Source organism: Manis javanica, chromosome 8 (assembly GCF_040802235.1).
Source record: "Manis javanica isolate MJ-LG chromosome 8, MJ_LKY, whole genome shotgun sequence".
Lineage (NCBI taxonomy): Eukaryota > Metazoa > Chordata > Mammalia > Pholidota > Manidae > Manis > Manis javanica.
This window is the reverse complement of record NC_133163.1, coordinates 57,678,559-57,698,773: the sequence shown is the minus strand read 5'-3', so window position 1 is coordinate 57,698,773 and position 20,215 is coordinate 57,678,559.

The window sequence follows — 20,215 nt, the reverse complement described above, 5'->3', positions numbered from 1 at the left end:
GTGCCTAGGATAGTAATGGGGGCCTTTTTGGGTCTTTTGTTAGGATAGTCTTTGACCCAATGGCCTTCCTCTTTGCAATAGGCACACTGGTTCTTATTTAACTTGGGGTGGTTCCCTTGGGTGAGGTCTTCCTTACCTTGTCCAGTGGCCAGTTTCTTAAGGTGTCTCTGTTGCTCCTGAGGATTATCTGCCGTCATAGCCAGCAGTATTTTAACCAAGTTTTGAGTTTGGCAGTAGTTTATTCTCGTCTGTAGTTCTTCCAGTCTCTCTCAATTATTAAAAACTCTTTCTGCCACCACTACCAAGTCCTGCAAATTCTTTTCTCCTAATCTCTCCACTCTCTGAAATTTTCTCTTTATGTCTGGAGTGGCTTGGTTAATGAAAGCCATAACTATAGTGGCCCTGTTCTCTGGAGCTTCAGGATCCATGGGGTTGTACTGTCTAAAGGCCTCCATGATTCTCTCTGGAAATGCCGCTGGGCTTTCGTCCCTGCCTTGTTGTACATTATATACCTTAGCCAAATTAGTGGGCTTGCATGCAGCCGCCCTGAGACCTGCCAACAGAGTCTGGTGATAGACCCGGAGTCTCTCCTTACCTTCTGCTGAATTGTAGTTCCAGTTTGGATGAGAGAGGGGAAAAGCAGCATTGATGAGCTCTGGGTTCTGGGTGGGCTGTCTATTGTCGCCCAGAACTGACTTCCAGGTTTCCACCTGGATCCTTTCTTTCTCCCCAGTGGTAAAAAGAACCTGTAAGAGCTGTTGACAATCATACCAAGTGGGCTGATGGGTAAAAAGAACAGTGTCTAAGAGGTTAATAAGATCTTTGGGGTTTTCTGAGAACTTAGCATTCTGAGTTCTCCAGTTACACAGGTCGCTAGTGGAGAATGGCCAATAGTGCATTGGCTGTTCTCCTGTTTCATCAGGGGGCCTGTGGCACACAGGGGAAGGACAGTTGAATCAGCAGGTCCTTGACTGAGGGCTGCCTGATGGACCCAGCTCCACGTCCCCACCACAGGTCCATGCCCAGGTGCTCCTCTTTCAGGAACAGGAACCGGTTCTTCTGGAACTGGTTCCCCTCCATCTGGTTCTGCTGGCTCCACTGGTGGGGTGGTTGGGAGGGGCTGATAGGGTGGTGGAAAGATCAACTCTTCTGAGCTGGTGTCCTGCAGAACTGGGTAAAGGGATGGTTTGGTTTCTTTAGGTCCTGAGTCTTTCTGAGACTTTGGGACCAGACCTTGGAGGGCCAAGACTTTGGGCGTGGGGTCTGCCCAGGATGGAAGGAAAGGTTTAAGCCATGAGGGAGGGTTTTCAATTAGGTCCTGCCAGACTAAGATGTAGGGAATTTGGCCTGGACTCCTTTCCTGAAGATAACACCTTTCACCTGTAAAAGAGTGGTTAGATTAAAAGTTCCCTCCAGCGGCCATCCAACGTTAAAGGACGGCCACTCAGAGGTGCAGAAAACATGAAATTTTCCCTTCCTGACATCCGTGCTCAAATTGTGAGCTCTTTCCCTAACATCTGAAAAATGGTCTGTCATGAGAGATAAAGGGGTCATCTGTATCTGTCCCATCTCTTCCATCAACAACAAGACTAAGATGAACACAACAGCTGACAAACAGGCACCTACAGAGAAGAATCTGCCGCGGCCGCAGAGGCAAAACTGAAAGTAAGTTGAGGGTCTGTCAAACTGCAGTGGCAGTTGACTTTCCTCACAGATGAGGACCTCGTCCTCCAGACAGGGGCAAGGGACGTCTTTCAAGACCCCTGTGTGGGTGCCTAAGTCAGTGCCTACCCAGATACAGATTGGAGCTCCTACAGGCTTATACAGGCTTGTTCGCTAACAAAAACAGTGAGACACCGATAGACAAAGACAGAGTGAGACACAGGTAGACAAAGACAGACAGATAACTGGGTGCACTCACCAGCCAGCACTAGGCCCCTGGGTCGGGAGTCGTGGGGGTCTCTGGGATCCCGGACAAGCAATCAAATGTTGTGCCCGAAGTCATGAATCCCAGGAGACCACCAGGGAGCCCACATGGATGCAAAAGCAAAGAGCCTTTATTCGAGCCAACTCAAGCTCAATCTCACACCCATGCCAACGCAGTGGCCAGGTGCCAGAGAGAGAGCGAGTTTCCAAAGAACAAAGGTTTTATGGGTTTCTAGGGCAGTTTGTGGGGTGATGGTTGTGGCCCTGGCTGATTGGCTGGGCATGGAGGTAGTTGGTGAGGTGATAGGTCATGGCTTTGGTCAATTGGCAGGGTCTAGGGGGTGGTGGGTGCACTTTTTGCTGACTGGAAGAGAGAGACCAAGCTCCTATTGACTGAAATAGGATTCAGGTCCCAAATGGCTGAAATAGGATCCAGGTTACGATTGGCTGAAGTAGAACCTGGTCCTGATTGGCTGAGGTAGAGTCCAGGAGCTTGCCCTCTCATTCCCCCCTTCCTGATTGGCTGAGGTAGAGTCCAGGAGCTTGCCCATTCACTTGACAGTTTCTCCACATCTTTTATTGCTGTAAAATAGGGAACTTATTTTGATAGTAAAGTCTGGTATTTTGATTCCTGTGTATATAAGAAAGGTATTGTAAATATAACTATTAATTTCTTTAGAATCCATTTTCAAATTCTACAACCCCATTTAACTTATAAAAGTAAGTTACAAAATGCCCTATATCATGATTATGACAAATCCTTCTTTTTGTTATGATACATAGCATTTTCTATTCCCAAATTAATACAAAGAGATAGTAATGGAGACAAATTTAACTTTCGACTAAAGTGTATCCAAGAACCAAGCATGTCTAAGGAACTACTTTGTTATGTAACCAGCTTCCTTCTCAAATTTGATCATTGTCTTAGGGAATTTTAGGATTTCCACCACATTTGTAGACTGGATAGACAATAAGAGTGGACCTATCTCAGTATAAGTACCTTTGAATCTGTATTTGACTCATATATTATTGGAATAATTTCACATCAGAACTAAGATGTAGGTACAAAGCTTTTGATTAAAACTTCATGTGTCCGTAAACAGAAATAATCAAATAAATCATGATGCATTCTTATTAAGAAATACATGCTTTCATTAAAATGCTGTTTAGTGAAACAAGGAAGACATTCAAAACATCATAGAATATCCTTGATATAGCATTAAATAACAAAAAAGGACACAAAATTATATATATGATCTAAAATAAATATGAAGAGAAGAATTACAAAATAACACAAAAATATTGTGTAGTGATTATCTCAGGAAGTTATGGGTGATTTTACCTTTGTCTGTAATTGCTCTGCATTTTATTTTTTCCTATAAATCACTTTAATAATAAAAATTTTAGAAAAAATTAATTCAGATTGTTGCCAGGCAGCTGTGTCTGGAAAGTCTCTTCCTGTGCACCAGATGAAACCTCAGCATGAAAGGAGGAGGGTTCTTGATGCTGAACAAGAAAGAATTCTTGAACAGGTTGGGAGAGAGCAGGTAAGGAAGGAATTCATTAGAATGAGAGTAGAAATGAATGCTAGCGGCCTTGAAGGCAGCTGAGAACAGAAAAATGCAGAGGTGCAGAGGGAAAGTTTGCTAAACATTTTCTTGGTATAGGGTAGATTGCCTTGCCATCTCTTAAAGCTAAGGTCACTTGGTGTTCTGTGTCTACTCGGATCTGCACAGTGTCGGGACTACCTCTACAACCACAGGATTTGGGGTAGCCACGGATCATTATATGGAGTGAGATGATGTTCTGAGAACTTGTGAGAGCATACTCCTGCTGCTTCAGTTCTGTCTGAGCTCTAAGCAGCCCCTCCCTGCTTATCAGGGGTAAAATGAAGACTTGGAGAAAGAGTGAAATAGCAAACAGACAAAGTGCACTTAGTTAAAGAGTGAGAAAGCTTTATTTAAAGGTATGCACTTAAAGAGAGAAAAAGTGAGGGTGTCCTCGTAGAGAAGGTGTGCAAAAGGCTGGGGTTTCTGCCTTTTAAACATTTCTCAAAGGGCCAGTGGGTATAGAATTATAAAGTGGTCTCAAAATGTTTATGTCAGGTGAGAAACATTAAGTGTCTTATATGATCAGTCCTCCAGGTAATTCTGCAAAATAGAATCCAAGCTTTAAGATGGCATCCTTCCTGTTCTTACTATACTGTTTATATCTCAGCATTTTAAATTATAGGCAGGAAAAGTTAACTATGATGCTTCTCCCAGGTTCTTGCCCTACATCAAGACCCCATAGATAATAATAAACAGAAATATACTCAAGTATTTATGTTTTAAATTATTTAAAAGTATATTTAAATTGAAAGGAGAGATTATGTATTTGAATAATGCATTTAAAAATTTTAACTTATTATAATAGACATATATGGAACTCTACATCCAAAAGCAACAGGATACACATCCTTCTCAAGTGCACATGGAACATTCTCCAGAATAGACAACATACTAGGTCACAAAAGAGCCTCAGTGAATTCCAAAAGATTGAAATTCTAACAACCAACTTTGCAGACCACAAAGGTATAAAACTAGAAATAAATTCTACAAAGAAAACAAAAAGGCCCACAAACACATGGAGCCTTAACAACATGCTCCTAAATAATCAATGGATCAACAAACAAATTAAAATAGAGATCAAAGAATATATGGAAACAAATGACAACAACAACACAAAGCCCCAACTTCTGTGGGACGCAGCAAAAGAAGTCTTAAGAGTAAAGTATATAGTGATCCAGGCACACCTGAAGAAGGAAGAACAATCCCAAATGAATAGTCTAACATCACAACTATTGAAACTGGAAAAAGAAGAACAAATGAGGCCCAAAGTCAGCAGAAGGAGGGACATAATAAAGATCAGAGAAGAAATAAAAAAAAATTGAGAAGCATAAAACAATAGAAAAAATAAATGAAACCAAGAGCTTGTTTTATGAGAAAATAAACAAAATAGATAAACCTCTAGACACACTTATTAAGAGAAAAAGAGAATAAACACACATCAACAAAATCAGAAACGAGAATGGAAAAATCACGACAAACTCCACAGAAATACAAATAATTATTAAAGACTATTATGAAAACCTATATGCTAACAAGCTGGAAAACCTAGAAGAAATGGACAACTTCCTAGAAAAATACAACCTTCCAAGACTGACCAAGGAAGAAACACAAAAGTTAAAGAAACCAATTACGAGCAAAGAAATTGAAATGGTAATCAAAAAACTACCCAAGAACAAAACCCCCGGGCCGGACAGATTTACCTCGGAATTTTATCAGACACACAAAGAAGACATAATACCCATTCTCTTTAAAGTTTTCTAAAAAAAAGAAAAGGAGGGAATACTCCCAAACTCATTTTATGAAGCCAACATCACCCTAATACAAAAACCAGCAAAGACCCCACCAAAAAAGAAAATTACAGACCAATATCCCTGATGAATGTAGATGCAAAAATACTCAATAAAATATTAGCAAACCGAATTCAAAAATACATCAAAAGGATCATACACCATGACCAAGTGGGATTCATCCCAGGGATGCACATATGGTACAACATTCGAAAATCCAACATCATCCACCACATAAACAAAAAGAAGGACAAAAACCACATGATCATCTCCATAGATCTGAAGAAGCATTTGAAAAAATTCAACATCTATTCATGATAAAAACTCTCAGCAAAATGCATATAGAAGGCAAGTACCTCAACATAATAAAGGCCATATATGATAAACCCACAGCTAACATCATACTGAACAGCGAGAAGCTGAAAGATTTTCCTCTGAGATCCGGAAAAAGACAGGGATACCCACTCTCCCCAATGTTATTTAATGTAGTACTGGAGGACCTGGCCATGGCAATTAGACAAAACAAAGAAATACAAGGAATCCAGATTGGTAAAGAAGAAGTTAAACTGTCACTATTTGCAGATGACATGATATTGTACATAAAAATCCCTAAAGACTCCACTCCAAAACTTCTAGAACTGATATTAGAATAGAGCAAAGTTGCAGGATACAAAATTAACACACAGAAATCAGTGGCTTTCCTATATACTAACAATGAACCAATAGAAAGAGAAATCAGGAAAACAATTACATTCACAATTGCATCAAAAAGAATAAAATGCCTAGGAATAAACCTAACCAAGAAAGTGAAACACCTATACCCTGAAAACTACAAGTCACTCTTAAGAGAAATTAAAGGAGACACTAACAAATAGAAACTCATCCCATGCTCGTGGCTAGGAAGAATTAATATCATCAAAATGGCCATACTGCCCAAAGCAATATACAGATTTGATGCAATCCCTATCAAATTACCAGCAACATTCTTCAATGATGTGGAACAAATAGTTCAAAAATTCATATGGAAACACCAAAGACCCCGAATAGCCAAAGCAATCCTGAGAAAGAAGAATAAAGTGGGGGGGATCTCACTCCCCAACTTCAAGCTCTACTACAAAGCCATAGTAATCAAGACAATTTGGTACTGGCACAAGAACAGAGCCACAGACCAGTGGAACAGATTAGAGACTCCAGACATTAACCAAAATATGTATGGTCAATTAATATTTGATAAAGGAGCCATGGACATACAATGGGGAAATGACAGTCTCTTCAACAGATGGTGCTGGCAAAACTGGACGGCTACATGTAAGAGAATGAAACTGGACCCCATACAAAAATTAAATATGAAATGGATCAAAGACCTGAATGTAAGTCATGAAACCATAAAACTCTTAGAAAAAAACATAGGCAAAACTGTTGGACATATACATTTTGACTTCTTCATGAACATATCTCCCCGGGCAAGGAAAACAAAAACAAAAATGAACAAGTGGGACTATATCAAGCTGAGAAGCTTCTGTACAGCAAAGGATACCATCAATAGAACAAAAAGTTACCTTACAGTATGGGAGAACATATTCGTAAATGATAGATCCAATAAAGGCTTTCCATCCAAAATATATAAAGAGTTCACCCACCTCAAAAAAAAAAAAAAGCAAATAATCCAATTAAAAAATGGACAGAGGAACTGAACAGACAGTTCTCCAAAAAAGAAAATCAGATGGCCAACAGACACATGAAAAGATGCTCCACATCGCTAATTATCAGAGAAATGCAAATTAAAACCAAAATGAGTTATCACCTCACACCTGTAAGGATGGCTACCATCCAAAAGACAAATAACAACAAATGTTGTCGAGGTTGTGGAGAAAGGAGAACCCTCCTACACTGCTGGTGGGAATGTCAATTAGTTCAACTATTGTGGAAAGCAGTATGGAGGTTCATCAAAATGCTCAAAATAGGCTTACCATTTGACCCAGGAATTCCACTTCTAGGAATTTACCCTAAGAATGCAGCAATCCAGTTTAAAAAAAAACAGATGCACCCCTACGTTTATTGCAGAACTATTTACAATAGCCAAGAAATGGAAGCAACCTAAGTGTCCATCAGTAGATGAATGGATAAAGAAGATGTGGTACATATACACAATGGAATATTATACAGCCATAAGAAGAAATCAATCCCTACCATTTGCAACAACATGGATGGAGCTAGAGGGTATTATGCTCAGTGAAATAAGCCAAGCAGAGAAAGACAAATACCAAATGATTTCACTCATCTGTGGAGTATAAGAACAAAGGAAAAACTGAAGAACAAACAGCAGCAGAATCACAGAACATAAGAATGGACTAACAGTTAGCAAAGGGAAAGAGTCTGGGGAGAATGGGAGGGTGGGGAGGGATAAGGCCGGGGAAGAAGAAAGGGGGTATTATGACTAGCATGTATAATGTGGTGGGGGGCAGGGGAGGGCTGTGCAATACAGTGAAGAAAAGTAGTTATTCTACAACATTTTGCTATGCCGATGGACAGTGACTGTAATGGGGTTTGTAGGTGGGACTTGGTGTAGGGGAGAGTCTAGTAAATATAATATTCTTCATGTAATTGTAGATTAATGATAACAAAAAAGAAAAATGGGGTTACTCCCTGATAGGATAAAATTAACTGCAAATCAATGATTAATACATGCTTTAAATATCCTAAATTTTGATCTTTTAAAGGGTGTTGAATGATCAGCTATTGAAGTACTTTTTTCTAATGATATTTCTTTCTCAGAAAAAAAAAAAGCAGTTCCTGTGTGGTGGTCTCCAATAAGTTCTTTACAATGGTATAAAGGTCATATCAAAGTGTGGGCAAAGGGTTTGTTTGTGTTTATACAGAGGATCAAAGCCTAATTTGGCTACCCAGAAAATGAACTAAGATACGATATGAAGAAGAACTTCCAACATCAACATCCTCTGGAAGAGTTGTTCCAGAAGATGATCATCAAGAAACTTCAACAAAGATCCTGGTGCTGTTGCAGTTGTAGCTGCCTTCATCCCACTAGTTCCTGGACTTGCCATTGGAATGAAGAAGGAGATAGCTAAGCTGGCCTGTGCATACAGTAAAACAACAAATTTGACTGGATCTATACTGTTGGAACTCAACCAAGAACTAGGAGAAGTGCAAGTTGCAGTGCTCCAAAATCATATGACTATAGACTATCTACTGTTAAAAGAACATATGGGATGTGAACAGTTCACAGGAATGTGTTGTTTTAATTTGTCTGATTTTTCTCAAACTATTCAAATTCAGTTAGATAATATCCACCATAGTATTGATAAGTTTTCACAAATGCCTAGGGTACCTAACTGGTTTTCTTGGTTTCACTGGATATGGCTGGTAATTGTAGGTCTGCTTTTGATATGTATCTGTATTCCTATTCTGTTAATGTGTGTGTGCAATTTAATTAGTAGTTTGTTAAAACCTATACATGCTTATGTTACTCTACAAGAAGTTATGTCAAAGAAATAATCAATCTTCCCATGTTTTCTTCCATCTGCTACTTCTATAGCTTTTCTTCTTCTCTCCTAATTACAGCCCTTTAGTAGAATTCGTGCCTCATATCGAAAATTACCGAGTATCATAATTCTTCCAAGTGGTAAAGATACCTCAAGACAAATGCTGGACATAGAAGCCACAGGGCATAAATCTGCAAAGAAATAAAAAGCTGACCTTTTCAAAGAATACTGCTTCTCTCTCATTTACCAACTTTACATTTCACTGTATGGCCCCAGAAGATGGCTGGTTAGCCAGAGTCGGGTAAGATTCCTCAAGGGAGGAACAACCTAAGACAGGCACAGTCGCAGGGGGGCCATCAGGCGAGAAATTGGGGATCAACAGAGGTGAGGCTTAGAACCTCACCCCCTCTGTCTTGAGATAAATCTTCTGCATCAGTGGATGTTTTGTTGCCCTTGTCTATCTTGGATTAATTCTTAATCTATAGGCACAGACCTGATCATCTACATTTGCCCTCTTACATCACTAAATTATGTTTTCTACCTTTATCTTGCATCTACCTACCACTTCAGCATTTTATTAAAAAAAAATAATAATGATAATAATAATAAGGGAGAAATGTGGGATTCACATATAAATCAAGTATAAAAATCAAATGAATAATCACATCTGACTTGATTGTTTATAGTTCATGATTCGTGATCAAAACCGAAAGTTCCTGTGATATGACTGCCCTGTAAGAAGTTATTCACTATGTAAGAATTCACCATGTAAGAACTTGTTTGTTATGCTTCAGAAGATTGGAGACTGTTGAGAATTAGGCTTGGGGTTGATTAATGATTGTGTATTGAGTCCCCTATACAGAATTTTATTGTTGTTAACAACCATTTGATCAATAAATATGAGAGATGCCCTCTCAAAAAAAAATGCAGATATTGTTTGATGTGAATAAAAGTTTTAAAAAAATAATATTATCCTATTTAAACCTCATAACAACTCTACTGAGGCAGATTCTATTATCATTCCTGTTTAGGGATGGGAAAACTGAGGCACAGGACACCAAGTAGCTAAGCAACCTATCCAAGGACACACATTCTTACTGATGGTGCTAGAATAACTACTATGTTATACTTCCATTTATGATGATATAAACTTTGCTGCTTCTTAAAATTGACTAGTTGGTTGTAATTTGGTGAATATTAAAATGGACTTTGCCTTAAAACCAAATTAGCATTTATAACATCACCCAAACAAAAATAAGATTACTCTGTTACTTTCATTCATAGTATCTAAGCCTAAGGAGCCACTTCATTTTAATAAACTTGATTACTGATGTCTCTCATGAGGCACTTTCTCAAAATGTACCGTCATGTTATTTGGCCTTAAAATGCTTACAGGCCTATTGAATTTTTTTAATTTCCTTAAAATGCTAGAGAATATTAATTACCATACCCAGAATTTTGTAGAGTTCATGGAAGAAATTTATTTTACACTAGCCTTGTCAGCGTTTTTTCATTAAGACACTTTTTAGAAAGATTACTGAGCTTGAATTATAAATGATATGTCTTTTTTTATCACAGCTGGTTCAGTATAATCACTCAGTGTGGATAACCACGTGGTGAAATGCACCTCTCCGCTGTGCATATTACCAAGCATTATTGTTGGGAGATATTTGGATTTGTTACTTTGCAGCTGTCAGATATGCCTTGTTTGCTTAACATGCTTAAGCATAAGTTTCTAAGAACATAAATAGTGTTTTGATAACAATAGCTATCACTCTCACAAGGAAGTGGCCTGTAATTTAGCAAGTTTTCAATTGCAAATATAAAGAAACTATGCTAAAGAAGCCCCATACCAGATGTTTTCCTGCTTGGTTTCCAAAAAGTTTACATAATTTTAGTGATGTACAGTTTCAAATAAACATATTTCCGTAAACACAGATTATTTTCTTTCTCAACAGCAAACATTTACTGTGCCTTGGTATGAGCTGCAAATTCTGGTAGATGTTATGATGAAAAGATACAGTCCTTTTTCTTAAAATTATGTATGGGACAGGATAAATCACAGAAAAAAATCTGATGGCTGGATGGTTGGATAATACATAAATAGCACAGGAATTCAGAATCTGAAATCTTAGTTTAATCCTATCTTTACAAGGGTAACTTTCTTAATTTCACAAAAGTTTTAATTGCATGTTTGTAAAATTAAACCAAATGGGAGTAAAATATAATAACAAATGTAAAACATGACACAGCAAACAAAAACAATAATGTTAGGTGTCATTATTATATGAGAAGGGCAATAGATTTTGGATCCACTGATCTGTTCAATATCCTTGGTTTATTACTGGCTTTTTGTGGATTTACAAAAAATATGTGGTTTAGAAGGAAGGTAACATAAAACAGTTGCTTCAGGAAATTAGGAGCATTAATACTAAAGCTTCAAGGAAAACTTTTCTAACAGGATATAACTTTAGTGGTACTTCGGAAACGTTTAGAATTACATAATTATTGAGAAAATAAAAAGACAATCCAGAAAAAGCCAATTTAGAGGCAGATATAAAGGTTGAAACCATAATGACTGAATATGTAATCGTATTTGTGTAGGAAATGCATACAGAAATCATATGAAAAAGAGCTACAGTGATCAAATTATGAAGATACTTCTAAGTTAACATAATACCCTCCAGGTTCATCCATGTTGTCACAAATATCAGGATTTCCTTCATTTTATGGGTGAATCATAGTCCTGTGTGTGTGTGTGTGTGTGTGTGTGTGTGTGTGTGTGTGTGTGTGTGTGTGTGAAACATATTTTCTTTTCTTTATCTGTCAATGGACATTAGCTGTTCCCATTTCTTGGTTATTCTGGTTATTCTGAATAATGTTGCAGTTAACACAGGAATGTAGTTATCTCTTCAAGATGCTGACCTTGCATCTTAAAGCAGGATTACTGATCATATGGTGGTTCTACTTTTAATGTTTTTTTTTTTTTGCAGAACCTCCATATTGCTTTCCATAATGACTGTATCAACTTACATTCCATCCAACAGAGCATTGCCTTTTCTCCACACCCTCAGCAACCCTTGTTATTTCTTGCCTTTTGATAATAGCCATCCTAATAGATGTGAGAGGATATCTCATTTTGATTGACAGCTCTGTTAGTGATGTTGAGTATGTTTTAATTAACCTGTTGGTCATTTGCATATCTTTTTAGAAAAACGTTTATTCAGTCCTTTGCCCATTTTTAATCAGGCTTTCTCTCTTTTTTTGTTACTAAGTTGTATGAGTTCCTTATATGTTTTAGATATTATTTCCTTATCATATATATGGTTTGCAAATATCTTTTTCATTCCATTTGTTGCCTTTTCATAATGTTGATTATTTCTTTTGCAGTACAAAATCTCTTCAGTTTCTGGGTGAATCTGGAGGGCATTACGCTAAGTGAAATATGTCAGGTATAGAAAGACAAATACTTTATAAAATTGCTTATATGTAAAATATTAAAAAGAAAAAATTGTACTAATAGAAACAGTAAAATAGTAGTTTCCTTGGCTTTGGGGGGAGATATTGGTCAAAGAGTACAAACTTTTATTTATAAGATAAATAAGTTCTGAGGATCTAATGTATAGCATTGACTATAGTTAATAATACTGTATTATGTATTTGAAATTTGGTAAGCAAGTGCATCTTAAGCAATCTCACCAAAAAAATAAATGAATAAAATAATAAAACTTTGTGGGTGATAGATATATCAATTAACTTGATTGTGGTAATCATTTCACAATGTATATGTAAAATCATATGGTATACGTTAAATACATATAATTTTAATTGCCAATTATACCTCAATTACAAAAAGTTAACATAAAGAAAATACCTCTGCATATGAATAAAATAAGAACTCATTAAACTTATGTGAATGGAAAGATAATGTGTGTAAAACAGTATTTGAAAAGTATAGAAATACAAAATAAGTAAAATAAGAAGAAAAAGTTGAAATCTATGAGAAAATACAGAAGCAAAAGGAATGAAATAACTGTCCTAAACATGCAGAGAATATCTGTACCTTTAAAAGTCAGTCATTCAAGGAGCTGAGAAGAAAAAGTTCAAATATGGAGGAAATCCTTAATGAAATTAATGAAATATAATGAAACATGTTTTTCAAAGAATGGCTACAAATTAGACATCAGAATAATATGAAATGCAAATAGAAATAGATAAAAAGGTAAAGTCTACAAAAAATTATAATTTACTAGAAAAATTAAAACATCATTAAATTCAATAAATTAAATAACTGATTAATGAAATATTAATTTGATAAGTGCTCACAGAATTAGGAAAAGCAAAAGGAGATGAAAACAATGAATAAAATGTTGACTAAGTAGGAGAGAGAAGAATGAAGCAAGATGAAAAAATAGTCATATATTGTAAGATTCCAAAGGGAAAAAAAAGGAAAAGGAACAGATACAATAACCAAAAGATTTAGAAATAAGAATTACTAAGATTACCGTTTATACATCTAATAATACAGAGGGAATAATACAAATAACTAAAGGTGAGGTAGGGCAGGAACATGGAACAAACATCATGATTAGCTTTTCCTGCCTATAATGAAAAATGCCAAGATATAAACAGTATAGTAAGACCAGGAGAGACCCCATCTTAAGGTTAAGATTCCATTATAAAAACCAGAGAGTTAGGAGCTAGGATTCCTGACATATTCTTTGGTAATTAGCCAACAGCCAACCCCATCTTAAAGCAGGGCAGGCAGTCCTTGCTGATATGTTGCCAGTGCTGGAGGGTAACCACTATCTTGGAAAACAGGATTGATAAATTCCTTGTGTGAAGTTTATCTTATGGAATATCTAGAGGACTGACTGTGGATGGTGACAAAATGTCTCTCACTAGAGAGACATCATGAGACCACATGTCAAGTCTATTCCCCACCCCCACCCCCACCTTTTGTCCCATTTTTGAAAGCCTTAAAAGACAGAATCCTAAGCCCTTAAGTGTGCTTCCTTTTTGAGATTGCCCACACTCCTTTCTTTGAGTGTGTCCTTATTGCCTTAACTAAAGCCCTCTCAGTGCTCAATTTATTGTGTTTTGTCTCTGCACTCTTCCAGTGGCATGTGCCTGTTACTTTTGCTATTTTGTTCAATTTTCTAGTCTTAAGCATAAGTCTTCACTCTCTCTGTTCTATTTCAGAGGAAGTAGGAAAGGGCTACTGAGAGCTCTGATTTGGGCTTGCAAGTTCCCACCTCCTGGGTGACACAGACAGGACTGCAGCTGTCCAGTCATGCTCTTTAGTAGCGTGCTGTAAGATCTCCTTCCTTTGCCTTTGGGAAATTCTCAGAACATAATCTCACTCCACCCAGTACTCTGCAGCTCCCCCAAACCCTGGGGTGGTAGGGACTTAGTTTACACATCATGCATATTCAAGCAGACATACGACACAAGGTGACCTCTGTTTTTCCATGCTTTCTGCTGCCTGCATGGCTGCCATTTGCTGCTACTCTAACTTTAATGAATTCTTTCCTTACCCACACTCATCAGACCTGTGGAGAATCCTTTCTTGTTCAGTCAAGAATCCTCCCCCACCCAGGTTGAGGTTTCACCTAGTGAGCAGGAGATCTCCCCAGATGCAGCTTTGTAACAACAAAGGGATATTTGATTTTAAAAGTGAGAAAAAATTTAAAAGTCAGGAATAAGAAATTATACATTTAGGTAAATGAGATAAACAAATAAATTAGTAGTTTTACTGGCTCAAAGTCCCATCCATTTTTTCACTGGTTTATGCCTGCTTTTGATGCCAGAGTACTTGTTTGCAGAGTCAAGGAATGAACTTAGCAAATACCCAAGGTAGGAGAACCAGGGTAGAGGCTTTTATTTAGAAATAAGCTGAGAGGAAAGAGCTCCTGGCTCATGCCAGGAGGGGACAAGAGAGCCTGGGTGGTGCATGGTCTAGGGGAATTATAGGCAGTTGAGGATTTTGGTTGAGGATTTTGGGGAACATGAAAAAAAGGCTTAGGGGTGTGGATTTGTATCACCTACCTTGCCCCCAAGGTAGGCTGGTTTGTTATCTGTTTGCTAGGGCTGTTTGCAGTGAAGTCATGGGCTATGCTGAGATACCATTGCAAAACACTCAAAACGTTCCAGGCCCAGTTGCTCCTGGCCTTTTGGCCTTTAACTGATCTCACTGAAGATGGCTATATTCCTAGTCTGGTATCTTTACCCTACAGAATTAGTGTAACCTTGACTTTGCATAATGCTGAACAGAGAATTTCAATAGGGACTTTACATTGTAACATTGCTTTAACTGTAAATATCCTGCCTTGCTTTTTCCGGACGCCCTCACCCTACTCTGACAATACCCATGGTCCCTGTCTCACTTTCATACTGAAACACTAGATTTGAGTAGTTGCAACAAGGACCATATGAGACAGGAAGGCTAAACTATTTGATATCTGGACCTTCAAAGAAAACCTTGATGTATACCAAACCATGCCTGATAAATAGTAGCTGCTTATCATTATCATAACCTTTTTTTCAGAGTATTGTTCCACTGTGTACAGCTCATTTTAAAATGAAAAATATATAGCAGCATCACAAATAAATGAGGAAATAATAGATACTTAATATCAAAAAGAAAGTTGCAGGATTGGATTAAAGATGGAGGTGTGAGAGGAGAGACAGAAGCTTCCTCCTAAAACTGGATACAATTAGAAATTTTAATTGGCACAACTAATCCTGAGAGAGCAACAGGAAAGAGGACAGTGTCAGACTGCACATACATGGAGAAAAGAGCAGATCTCACCGACTGGGGTAACGTACCAGAGCTGTGGCTCCATGGGACGCTCCGCCCTCCCCCACCCCAGCTCACTGGTGTGAGGAAGAGAAACGGAGCAAGGAGGGAGTGGAAGGCTTGGGACTACTGAATACCTAGCTCCGGAGATATGCGCTGGGAGCCCAAACCTACATTTCATGGTGCTTTCATGAGACTCGCATGACTACCAGGTTGGAAAGTCAATACAGGCAGAGTTCCTGGGGAGACTGGGATTCCGGCTGCTTGTGGAAAGCAGGGATCCATATCCGGCTGCTCTGGGACAAAAACTTGTACCTGTGTGAATGGCCCACTGGCTCAGGCAATGGAGACAGGCACAGCAGCCAGGAAGTGGGGAACAGCTCCTTCCTCACTCCAGGCACCAGTACTGCTTCCCTGCGATGCCTGACATTGCTTCAGGGGCAGAGCAGCTCCAGAATAGAGCTTCTTGACACTAGAGGGTGCCATATAAAAACATGAAACACCAAAGGAACCTTGTCCAGAGTAAAATATTAAAACAACTCCCAAGAAAGATTTAAATGATATGGACCTCCTGACTCTTCCTGAAAGGGAGTTCAGAATAAAAAACATCAAGATTCTAATGGAGGTATGGAAAGACATCCAAGAACTCAGGAATGAATTCAGGTCAGAGATCCATCATTGAAGAGCACGATGGAGGGTATTAAAAGCAGGTTGGATAAGGTGGAAGAGACAATAAATGAAATACAAACTAGAGAAGACGAATATAAAGAAGCTGAGGTGCAGAGAGAAGAAAGGATCTCTAAGAATGCAAGAATATTGAAAGAACTCTGTGACCAATCCAAGCAGAACAATATTTGCATCATAGGGATATCAGAAGAAGAAGAGAGAGAGAAAGGGATAGAAAGTGTCTTTGAGGAGGTAGTTGCTGAAAACTTCCCCAATCTGGGGAAGGAGACAGTCTATCAGGCCATGGAGATCCACAGATCCCCCTACACAAGGGACCCAAGGAAGACAACACCAAGACACATAGTAATTAAAATGGGAAAGATCAAGGATAAGGACAGACTATTAAAAGCAGCCAGAGAGAGAAATAAGATCACATACAAAGGAAAGCCCATCAGGCTAACATCAGACTTCTCAGCAGAAACCTTACAGGTGATAAGGGAGTGGTATGATATATTTAATGCCATGAAGCAAAAGGGCCTAGAATCAAGATTACTTTATCTTCAAAATCTTGAAGATTACTTCAAATTTAAATTTGAAGGGGGAATTAAACAATTTCCAGATAAGCAAAAGCTGAGAGAATTTACCTCCCACAAACCATCTCTGCAGTCTATTTTGGAGGGACTGCTGCAGATAGAAGTGTTCCTAATGTTGAATAGCTGTCACCAGAGGTAATAAAACCACAGTGAAGAAAATAGAACAGCTAATTAAGAAGCAAATGCAAAATTAAATTAACAATTCTCAAAGTCAATCAAGGGATAGACAAAATGTACAGAATTTGATACCTAATATATAAGGAATGAAGGAGGAAGAAAAAGCAAGAGAAATTGAAAAGAACCTTTAGATTGTGTGTGTAACAGTATACTAAGTGAGTTAAGTTAGACTCTTAGATAGTAAGAAAAGTAACCTGGAACTTTTGGTAACCGTGAATCTATAGCCTGAAATGGCAATAAGTACATACCTATCGATAAACACCCTAAATGTGTATGGACTGAATGCACCAATCAAAAGACACAGAGTCACTGAATGGATTAAAAAACAAGGTCCATCTATATGCTGCTTACAAGAGACTCAGCTTAAACCCAAAGACATGCACAGACTAAAAGTCAAGGGATGGAAAAAAAATTTCATGCAAACAATAGGGAGAAAAAAGCGGTGTTGCAGTACTAGTATGAGACAAAATAGACTTCAAAACAAAGAAAGTAACAAGAGATAAAGGACATTACATAAAGATAAAGGGCTCAGTCCAACAAGAGGATATAACCATTATAAATATTTATGCACCCAACACAGGAGCACCAGCATATGTGAAACAAATACTAACAGAACTAAAGGAGGAAATAGAATGAAATGCATTCATTTTTGGAGACTTGAACAGACCATTCACTTTAAAGGACAGATCCACCAGACAGAAAATAAGTAAGGACACAGAGGCACTGAACAACACACTAGAGTAGATGGATCTAATAGACATCTACAGAACTCTATATCCAAAAGCAACAAGATACACATTCTTCTCAAGTGCACATGGAACATTCTCCAGAATAGACCACATACTAGGCCACAAAAAGAACCTCAGTAAATTCGAAATGATTGAAATTCAACCAACCAACTTTTCAGACTACAAAGGTATAAAACTAGAAATAAATTGTACAAAGAAAGCAAAAAGGCTCACAAACACATGGAAGCTTAAAAACACGCTCCTAAATAGTCAATGGATCAATGAGCAAATTAAAATGGAGATCCAGTAATATATGGAAATAAATGACAACAACAACAGCTGTGGGATGCAGCGAAAGCAGTCTTAAGAGGAAAGTATATAGCAATCCAGGCATATTTAAAGAAGGAAGAACAAACCCAAATGAATAGGCTTACGTCACAATTATCAAAATTGGAAAAGGAAGAACAATGTGGCCTAAAGTCAGCAGAAGGAGGGAGATAATAAAGATCAGAGAAGAAGTAAATAAAATTGAGAAGAATAAAACAATAGAAAAAATCAATGAAACCAAGTGCTGGTTCTTTGTGAAAATAAACAAATTAGATAAGCCTCTAATCAGACTTATTAAGAGAAAAAGAGAATCAACACACATCAACAGAATCAGAAAGAGAAAGGAAACATCATGACGGACCCAACAGAAATACAAAGAATTATTAGAGAATACTATGAAAATCTATATGCTAAGAAGCTGGAAAACCTAGAAAAAATAGACAGCTTCCTAGAAAAATACAACCTTCCAAGACTGACCAAGGAAGAAACACAAAATCTAAACAAACCAATTACCAGCAAAGAAATTGAAGCAGTAATCAAAAAACAACCCAAGAACAAAACCTCTGGGATAGGTGGATTTACCTTGGAATTTTATCAGACATACAGAGAAGATATAATTCCCATTTTCCTTAATGTGTTCCAAAAAATAGAGGAGGAGGGAATACTCCCAAACTCATTTTATGAAGCCAACATCACCCTAATACCAAAACCAGGCAAAGATCCCACCAAAAAAGAAAATTACAGACCAATATCCTGGATGAAAGTAGATGCAAAAATATTCAATAAAATATTAGCAAACTGAATTCAAAAATACATCCAAAGGATCGTACACCATGACAAAGTGTGATTCATCTCAGGGATGCAAGGATGGTACAACATCAGAAAATCCATCAACATCATCTAGCACATAAACAAAAAGAAGGAAAAAAACCACATGATCATCTCCACAGATGCTGAAAAAGCATTCAACAAAATTCAACATCCATTCATGATAAAAACTCTCAACAAAATGGGTATAGAGGCCAGGTTCCTCAACATAATAAAAACCATATATTGTAAACCCACAGCCAACATCATACTGAACAGTGAAAAGCTGAAAGCTTTTCCTCTGAGATCGGGACAAGGACAGGAATGCCCACTCTCCCCACACTGTTATTTAAGGTAGTACTGGAGGTTCTAGCCATGGCAATCAGACAAAACAAAGAAATACAAGGAATCCAGATTGGTAAAGACGAAGTCAAACTGTCAGTATTTGCAGATGATATGATATTGTACATAAAAACCTAAAGACTCCACTCCAAAACTACTAGAACTGATATTGGAATACAGCGAAGTTGCAGGACACAAAATTAACACAGAAATCTGTGGCTTTCCTATACACTAACAATGAACTAATAGAAAGAGAAATCAGGAAAACAATTCCATTCACAATTGCATCAAAAAGAATACAATACTTAGGAATAAACCTTACAAAGGAAGTGAAAGACCTATACCCTGAAAACTATAAGACACTCTTAAGAGAAATTAAAGAAGACACTAACAAATGGAAACTCATCCCATGCTCTTGGCTAGGAAGAATTAATATTGTCAAAATGGCCATCCTACCCAAAGCAATATACAGATTTGATGCAACATCTATCAAATTACGAACAACATTCTTCAACGACCTAGAACAAATAGTTCAAAAATTCATATGGAAACACCAAATACCCTGAATAGCCAAAGCAATCCTGAGAAGGAAGAATAAAGTTGGGGGGATCTCGCTCCCCAACTTAAAGCTCTACTACAAAGCCACAGTAATCAAGACAGTTTGGTACAGGAACAAGAACAGAGCCACAGACCAGTGGAACAGAATAGAGACCACAGATATTAACCCAAACATGTATGGTCAATTAATATATGATAAAGGAGCCATGGACATACAACGGGGAAATGACAGTCTCTTCAACAGATGGTGCTGGCAAAACTGGACAGCTGCATGTAAGAGTAAGAAACTGGATCACTGTCTAACCCCATACACAAAAGTTATCTCCAAATGGATCAAAGACCTGAATGTAAGTCATGAAAACATAAAACTCTTAGAAAAATACTTAGACAAAAAT